Source organism: Crocodylus porosus, unplaced genomic scaffold (genome assembly GCF_001723895.1).
Source record: "Crocodylus porosus isolate Cpor-Errol unplaced genomic scaffold, CroPor_comp1, whole genome shotgun sequence".
Lineage (NCBI taxonomy): Eukaryota > Metazoa > Chordata > Crocodylia > Crocodylidae > Crocodylus > Crocodylus porosus.
This window is the reverse complement of record NW_017728931.1, coordinates 68,633,719-68,642,724: the sequence shown is the minus strand read 5'-3', so window position 1 is coordinate 68,642,724 and position 9,006 is coordinate 68,633,719. Positions and strand designations below refer to the sequence as shown.

Sequence of the window (9,006 nt, the reverse complement as noted above, 5' to 3'; positions counted from 1 at the left end):
GGACTAGATGATCTGCTCAGGTCCTTTCCGACCCTAGAAACTATGAAACTATGAAATCAGGGGCATCAGAGGGGGGACTGAAAATCTACATCCTATAACACTAATATTGAAAAAGATGGCATGTGAAATAGCAACTCCTGTAGAATGGATCTTAAATAAACCTATCAGCTCAGGAATAGTACCCATAGTGCATATCTTCTAAAAACGGGGAAAAGTTTAGAGGACTAGACTTAATGGTTTGAGAAGACCTTTCTAGTCCCATGTTCCCCTACAGTAGTTATAGCATACCCTAGTAGTTTCTACTTGCTTTTCAGTTGATCTGGGTATAGTTGTGAGAATACTCCTTTGACAGATATTACTGTCAACCAAAGCAAGTTGTGATTATGGTGCTGGCCAGTTTTAACTCTAAACCTTGTCTCTATGGTAAAATCCAGGAAATTTAAAGTTAAGATTAATCTTACAAGAAATCTAAAGGTACTTAACTGCAGTTAATACAGTCAAACAAACTTAATTCTTCCCTGGAGTGACACCATGTCAAAATGTTTTGATTAGTGTTTGTGTTTCCAGAGTTAATTGATTTTAGACACATTTGAGTTTTTCTTCTCTCATGCGAATGGTATAAATTAGAGTCATTCATCATCTCCTCCAATCTTTAGCAAATCCATGTGGCACAGAATCAAAAAACTACAACTTCCTTTCAGTATTTCGTAGAGCTCAGCTGCAGAGGTGAATCTACCTAAATATTTTACTATAGGACTTCTACTCCTTGCTGTAATAGATTCCTTGGTTGTAATATGGAAAAATATTTTAACTTAATAAATACACTTAATTTTTTCACAGTTGTGCAAATGTTAAAAACAGCACAAAACCATATACCACAGGTATTCTTGAAAAAGTTCAAAATGTCTTCAGTGAAGCAATACCATTTAGTATAAGCTATACTGGTAAATGAGGCCAATGTCAACAGAAATTCATGATTAACCATTGTTCTATCATGCATGACACATTCAATTAATTACACACACACACACATATTATATATATGATTCTCATTATATGCGTGCTTCTCAACTAGGGATAGTTGAAATACTTAAGATACTTTTAAAGATGCCATGGGATGCCACACGTCACCACTGGTAGGTGTGCAAACAAGTTTCTAAAGCAGTGGTCTCCAACCTTTTTAAGTAGATTACCTTTGGCATTTAAAAGCAAGCCAAGATCTACAGTGTGCCACTGCCACTTCACTTCCCCCTCTCCTCCCCTCCCACCCAGCAGGAAAGTCTGTGGAGGGGGAATGGGGGGCAGGGGGCAGATTGATGTAGAGGGAGAAAAAATGACTTGGGGGTACACCTCCCCAGCAGGTAAGTCCCATCTGGCCAGGGCCCCACTCAGCTTATCCCTGCTCCTGCCTCTGCGGCACTGTCCCTCACCACGGGAGCCTCAATCTAGCCCCCGCACCTTCCCTCCCTTCCCTCCCCCATGGACTGACCTGCTGGGCTGGGGCGTGCATGTGCATGCACGCGGGCACTCAGCCCCCCACCCCAGCCTTGGATCATCGCCAAGAGGCTCCAAGATCAACCACAAGAGGCTCTGAGATCTACCAGTGGATCGAGATCCACTGGCTGGTGACCATTGTTCTAAAAATAAATCCAAAGATTTCACATAGGAATATATAGTGTTAAAAATATTCTGACCTGTTATGGGCTTTCTTAGTGCTTTGCAACAAAAAAACTGCTCTATTATTTTTATATAGTCAAAAGAAGGGTGAAGACTGAGACCTGCCTTCTGAAGTATCTCAGTTCTATCAAAGGGTGCCTCGAGTATATCAAGGGGTACCTTGAATCTTAAAAGGTTAAGAACCATTGTATAGTAATATATTTTTTATTACTATATGAAATTGAATTGTGATTGGATACTTCATCATCTCTTACATTCATAAGTTGTTATCATCAGTAACTTCCAATGTGGCTATGCAACTGCCAATAGCTTCATTGTTCTTCTGCTTGCACTTTCAGGATTTGGAGGAATTATGGGTAGGAGTACACTAAAAAACCTGGCATGGTAAGTGTTGGTTCTGTTGTCAATACTGATCTTATATGAATCCATAGCAACATTGTATCACAGATTATGGACAGAAGGGCCTGGATACTATTCCATCTCTAACACATGGTACTTTGTGCCATTTCTAGACCCTATTTTTACCTTTGCAATTAGATTTGTCCTTCTGATAAGTCTTTGAGTAGATCCATTATGGCTACTTGCAGTCTGCTGCAACCCTATTCCATTTGTGAAAGCACATACTTTTATGTAAGCCCTAAACATTTTAATCCAAAAAAACTGGGACTAGAAATTTATGAAGAAGGAAAGCCTACCTTTCTGTCTAATAGCCTACTGGCTGGAGCACTTACCTCAAAAGTAGGAAATCATCCAAAGGGTGTTAGAACCGTATCTCCCAATTATCTGAAAAGAATCCTGGCCTCTGGCCTTGGGTTAGGCAAGGTGAGGTGCACCTTCTGCATTTCCTGTGGAAGCCGGGCTCAGTTGGCAGCCAAAAAAGCAAGCTAGTGATTTCCTCTGTGGCCCACTGATATGGGTGTTCTGGATTGTGGCGAGACTGCTCCTTCTACATCACTCATATGACTATATAATGCAGAAACGGAATGGGGGAGAAGCAACCAGGGCAGTGCCTATGTCACTGAATCACAATTCCTCTGACTTGCTTTCCTTCTTGAGCCACATATATTCCTCTCTTAAATGCCCACTGCATTAGCTTCAATGCAGAAGAGGTAAAGGATAACTTCAGCCCTGCCTTTTTTTGGAACACTTTGCTAGGAAGTGAAAGATGTTCATTTAAATCTCCTCTAGCTGCACAAAGCCTAGAACTGTGGTGCTCAATCTCTTTGCCCTGTGGGCCAGATGGGCTGTACTTGGTCCATCTGTGGGTCAGATCTGGTACACAAACGGACACAGCGGGGCATGATCCAGCTGCATGAAGGAAGGCAGAGGGTTGCTCTCCCCCATCCAGACATGCTGAGGGAAAGGAGCATGACAGCCCTGATTCTGCCACATGGAGGGAGGGGGCATGGCCTGGCCCCAATCCAGTGGTCCAGCTCCAATTTGGCTGCACAGGAGAGAGGGGGATGGCCCTGCTCAGATCTGGCTGCACAGAGCTTGGGAATTTGGCAGTGGAGGAGGGATGGCAGTATCAATTGTCACTGCTCCCTGCCGCCAAATTTCTTGGCTCACGGGAAGTCCTGTGGGCTCGATGCCATGGATCTATGGGGCAGATTTGGCCCACAGGCCAGGGGTTGAGCACCCCTGGCCTAGAACATAAGCCTTTCACTTCTTGTATGAATGCCCTAACCACTAGTGTACAGCCAATATCTAGACTAGGGACAGACATTACACATAAATCAGTTTAAGTGATCAGAGACTGGTTTAAATCTGTAACAGAACAGACAGTCAGGGCACATAAACTACTTTCAAAATGACCAAAACTGTTTTGAGATAAACTTGGTTGAATGTAGTATCAGACTTAACTGATTTTGCTCAAACTGGTTTATGCAATGTCTGTTCAAGACCCCTTGATGATTTAAGATAAATCAGACTCCCCCAGCTTCCTAGCATGCTCTCTGGGCTGGGTGGGGCTCTCTGCTCCAGATACAGGGCTGACCCCACCCCTCTTCTGTCTACCTAGAGCAGGGACTGGCCTTAGCAGAGACACTGGCTGAAATTAGGGCAAAGTGGGCAGGACAGGGGCTAATTCTTCCCTCCTTTCACTCTTCCCAGTGTCAGCCAGTCTGCTGGGGAGCAGAGGGGAGAGGGCTGCAGTGGTGGCCCCTGGAGCTGACAGACCCCAGCTGGAGGGAAGGGAAAGAGCTGCAGGTGCGCTGCATGAAGCCATGACAGAGGCAGTCGGTGCTGTGCTAGGGGCGAGGAGTGCAGCCCCACGCAGCCTGCCCGGCCACTTTTAAGAGTCCTCTCTGGGGCCAGGCAGTCCTGTGTGCCGGGATTCCTCCCGGCTGTAGCCACTCGAGCAGACCTGCCAGGGACTGGCCACAACGCCCCTCCTCAGCTCAGTTTCCCTGTAGAAGGGAGGGCTGTTCTAGTGCCTCTGGGCTTCTGGCTTAAGCCACTGAAGGCATGTGCCAAACTTCTATCTACTTGCAAACTGGTTCGCACTCTGCAAGTTAAACTAACCTGCAAAGACTGAATTAGTTCAGGCTCAGGCTTTTGGAATGTCTGTCGCTAGCCTCAGTAGTTTAAAGGATCACAGTGAGCTGCCAGCATCTGGAATTAACGCCTGCTAATAACCATTCCAGAGAGGCAGTGTCACTGCATTACTGGAAATCTTCTATGCAGGCTTATAGCAACACGCAGCATTAACTTAATGGAAAATCTTGCCTTGTGGGGTTAAATGCAACCACTTTTTTTCTTCTAACTAGGCTTTTTAATAAAAGTTCCTCAGTGATAGTGAAAACATTTTTGCTAAAGAAAGTCCAGTGTCAGACAGTATAAACAACCTAGCATTTCTTTGTGATTTTAAAGGATACACTTTCCCACATTTGATCAAAATTTAGTGCATATAATCAAAAACAGATAAAGAGAGGTATCTGGGAATAAACATTTTTTAAAGTAAAAAAAATATGAGTTCCACTTTATAGCATGAAATCTATGAGTAACCCTTTCTGACCAAGTACAGAAAACCTAACAGAGCACCAGCAGGCAAGAAGGCGTTAACCATATACTTGGGCCAAAGTCAAGGTGTAAAGCATAATGGAGTGATACAGGGCCGGGGAGCTGAGATCCCATTAGAACCCTATGAGAAAAACCAGGGAACTCTATAGAACAGAATGCAGCGTTGCATCCAGTTCCCAGATGGTCAGGCTTTAACCCTGAGTCAAAATGACTGGGTTGAGTTTTGTTTCTTCCTGTTTTCTCTCTCCTCATTTTTCTGGGTGACTGTTCACGAAAAGCTGACTACTGCAAACCTTCAGAAAAAAAAGCCTTGGAGGAAATACCAGTTAGTGAAAGGTTTTGTGGCTCTGAAAGCCCATGTACCACCAGTCCTACTGTATTAATGATTACACAGCTTGGAGCTAATACACATTTATAGATTTAGGACAAATACAAACATTATTACTTCAAGGTTTTTCTAAAAATATGTTTTATTTCTAACTCCAAACTAGTCTCCCAGGATCTTCGGCAATTTTTCTAAAGGTAAATCTGATATAGAACGCTTTTTCAATTACAGCAGGTTTAAAGGGAAAGAGAGCTTAAAAAAAATACAGATTTACATATATCTGTATATATATAAATCTTCCCTGTCCTTTCAAAACCTTGGATTAATAGCTAAAATATAACTTCCGCATCTTCAGGTTTTTGTACCACTTTTGTTTCTAGCCACTTTCATGCTCTCATGTCCATGCATGAGCTATTGTGGTAGCACACAAGTTGCATACACTGAAGAGTAGTACCATGTTTTCTTTTGGGGAACTTTGTTGATCTCAGTTTGGTTTTATTTTTTTTAATGGAGGGAAAACTTTTACACTGCAAATCACCAATAACAACAGCCAAAGAAAGGCAACCTTTTTTTCCCCTCCTTTTTTCCCCTCCTTTTTTCCCCACTTTTATGAAACCTCAGTTTAGTCTTGAATTAATTTGACAAGTGTCTTTGTGATGTTAGAAAAAACTTTACAGAATTGAAACTCTTTGTATAAAGGATGATTAATATGTGGCTCACTTTAAAAAAAGGTTCAAAGTACGCAAACATGAACAAGTTAATAGTGATTATTAATAAGAGCTAGCGCACTCAGAATTGTAAGGAAATTCCCTAACCAATTATATGCAAACAAGGTTACTACATTAAACAAACTGAATAGAAAATGACTAGAGACTATGTCTTAGAAAAAACTACCTAATGATTCAATTAAAACTTTATAATTGATTCAATTAAGACGTTTTCCTCTTATTGAAATATCAAAAAATAGTATCATGTTGACAGTTGCATATTCCAAACTGTAGGCACAATCTTTCTCTACAGAAGATGGTACGAGTTTTGCAATTTACTTCAGCAGGCGTGGAATGAATCCTTAGATTCAGAAAGGAAACAGCTTGTTTAAATATTCACGTTATTAGCAATTAAAGCATATTACTACCTTGCATCAGGGAATTCAAGCCTGATTGAACCCCAACAGTACCTTGGCTTCAACAGAAACTCAAGTAAACAATTTTCTCTGAGGTTTAAGGCTAAAGCAATAAAAGCAGATAGGAAAGTAGAAAAAAATAGCTGTCAAGATCCACCAAAGACTGACCACACCCCTTATATTTGAATCTGCATTTGTATGTAACGCAAATAACTACACTGTGATTTTATTAGAAGAGAAAGAAAAGAGTTTAAGGTTCAACAGAGCTCCATAGGAACTTCATAAGCAGAAGCATCTGAACAGATACATTCCTAGTACATCTTCCAAGCACACGCTTTTATGGTCATCCTGCACATTCTTGCTCTCCGCTGTCCACTACCACACCAGGGACTTCCATCATTACTTAAGCCCTTTTCCCATCATTTCAACTATTAGTGACCTTAGGCTCAATATCCCTTGTGAAGCATATGTTAAATCAGCCAACAATATGTATTTATATGTAACCACAACTTACTAGGTATGTACTGTATTCCAAGCCAATTGTGTAGTATAATCAAAATTTTCACAACCTATTGGAAGAAAAAAAACACAAAACATCTTTTGACTTGCAGTCAAATTTGGAAGTAAACACAAATGCACATGACCCAGAGAACTTGTTGCTGTAATTAAAGCACCAGCATAACTAAAAAAAGTTCTTTGTAAAGCCATTTTAATGTATTAAAGTACACTGGAACCCTAGTGAAACTCAACAAAAGAGTTAAGCAAAGCTTAACTGAACATAAAGTAAAGTTGTTGTTTTTTTATTCATGGCTCTTAAAAGGAACATCTTTTCCTCTGAAAGTGTTTAGATCCAAGAACACAATCTATTCATCTACTGGAAGCTGTATTAGAAAGTAATCTATATTCATTCTTTTTAAATGGTATATACTTTATTTTGATACTATCAAAACAAAAACATTAATAAAAAATGTGGAAATATCTAAATATAGCACATAATAAATCATAAGTAATACTAAAACATTGCTAGGCCAGAAATCACAACCCTCATTTAGATGTTTACATAAAGGAAGGACAAAATTAATGTAGAACTTTTTAAAGTATTATAAAAGGATGACAATAAAGTTGAAAAAAGAATTTCTCATATTCTAGAAGTCTTGCTTATGTGTGATACACTGTTCCTATATATTAAAACTAGAAAAAGTAAAGTAATTGATATTGTTCTACGATCATTCTCTGGGTGGGAAGAGGTTCACATTCTGTTCCCCTCAGATCCATGTTGCCCTCAGGGACAGGTATTAGTATGGGTAGGGAATGTGGAAAGCAGTGTGTGAAAATATATGGCATTCATACTGCAGAAGGTGACAGCAAACTGAACAGTTCAGTCCCGTATAATAAGTTCTTTCACCTGCTATTTGCACACAGACTCATTGACTGCAATGAGAAAGACAGGATGATTCAGCAATCTGGAGAAGAAACTAGGAATCACAATTATATCCTCATTCTGCCACTGAGCACACTCTCGTCTTGGGCAACTCACCTCTCCAGACTTCAGTTTCACCAACTATAGAATGAAGATGATAGCCCTTATCCACTTATCTCTAGACAGAAGCTTCTGTCTACAGCTGAGTACGCTCAGCACCTTGCAGGAACCTCATAGGATTCAGCTATAATTGTGAACACTGGCTAAGCTGTAAGTCACTGTAGCTTTTATGAAACTTAGTGTCTAATAGGGCAAAAGTATTCTTCTGCACTAAAAGTGATTCTTTTTCTTTTAAAGGTAGTTAAAAAAGCCCTTAAACTACCAGAAATAGTTCAGCCACATGACACACCTCGAGGGAATTACATAGCTGCCAATACACTTGCCTGAACGGATGCTACTGATACTTAAGTCATGGGATAATTACCAAAAGAGCAGGGTAACAAAGAGAAGCCTGACAGAAAGGGGCATTATGGAAAGTACTTTGATATAAAGGATACCAGCATAACTAAAAATATACAGTACCCACTTTTAAAGTAATCGCTTCCTAAAAGTGTTTAGGGAAGACTGTCTGTGAAGTCATTCCGAGTTCAACCAGGTCTGGCATCTCCTTACAGAAAATGAAGCCAGCAACCACTTGGTTTGTATTTTTCATCCACTAGAATCTGTAACTATATAAATGTTATAAAGATTAAGAGCTAACGACCCAAAATTGCTCCCTCTGGAGTCAACACAAGATTTGCCTTCTACTTCATTTGGGACAAGAACATTCCTGCATGAGATGCTGCTTAATGTATTACTGTCTTAAGAGCAGAGGCTTGGAGAACTCAGATCCCCCCGCCAAAGCAGTGGATTCACTTTCTGTGGTAGCTATGAATATACTTCTCCTTTGTCCTATGGAATTTCAGAAGGAATTCTTCTCCCTGAGAAGATCCCTCCTATTCCTCCCTCCAAGTTGGTGGGTTCTTCTAGGCATAACTAATCCCCAAAGCTAAGTACAGACAGTCAAAAATCAATTAAAACTTTGCAGGCTAGTCTAAGCTACGTAGATTGGAGCAATAAGCAAGTGAACACACATTCACTTTTGATTCCATAAATGCATCCACAAGCCTGCAGTGTCCTGGGCTAGAAACCTGGGGGCCCTAGAGCAGGCCTCCCTGCTTGGCTGAAGCAGACAGCTTGGGACAAGGCTAGCTGGCCCACCCTGTGGGTGTGGGGGAGAAGGGGAGGCTATGGGGAAGGAGCAAAGTATGCTGGTATGCTGGGGGACTATGAGTTAACTTGAATCTGGAGGGGATATGGGACAGAAGTTCAATAAACCAATTTAACCTAAATCAGTTAAGTCTGATACTACATCCAACCAGGTTTATCTTAAACCAGTTT

The 9,006-nt window shown here is 40.9% G+C and overlaps 1 protein-coding gene across 2 annotated transcripts in view; it reads right to left on the bottom strand.

The window, feature by feature from the left end:
* Positions 1-9,006, bottom strand: part of SLC6A15 (solute carrier family 6 member 15) — a 69,566-nt gene that overhangs the window by 59,749 nt on the left and 811 nt on the right. Inside the window, exon 2 of one of the 2 annotated variants that reach the window (XM_019543133.1) lies at positions 6,661-6,715. The exons of the other annotated variant lie outside the window; for it this stretch is intronic. The gene's annotated coding sequence lies outside the window, so the exon portion shown is untranslated. The remainder of the gene's footprint in view (positions 1-6,660; positions 6,716-9,006) is intronic. 2 annotated transcript variants of the gene reach the window in all.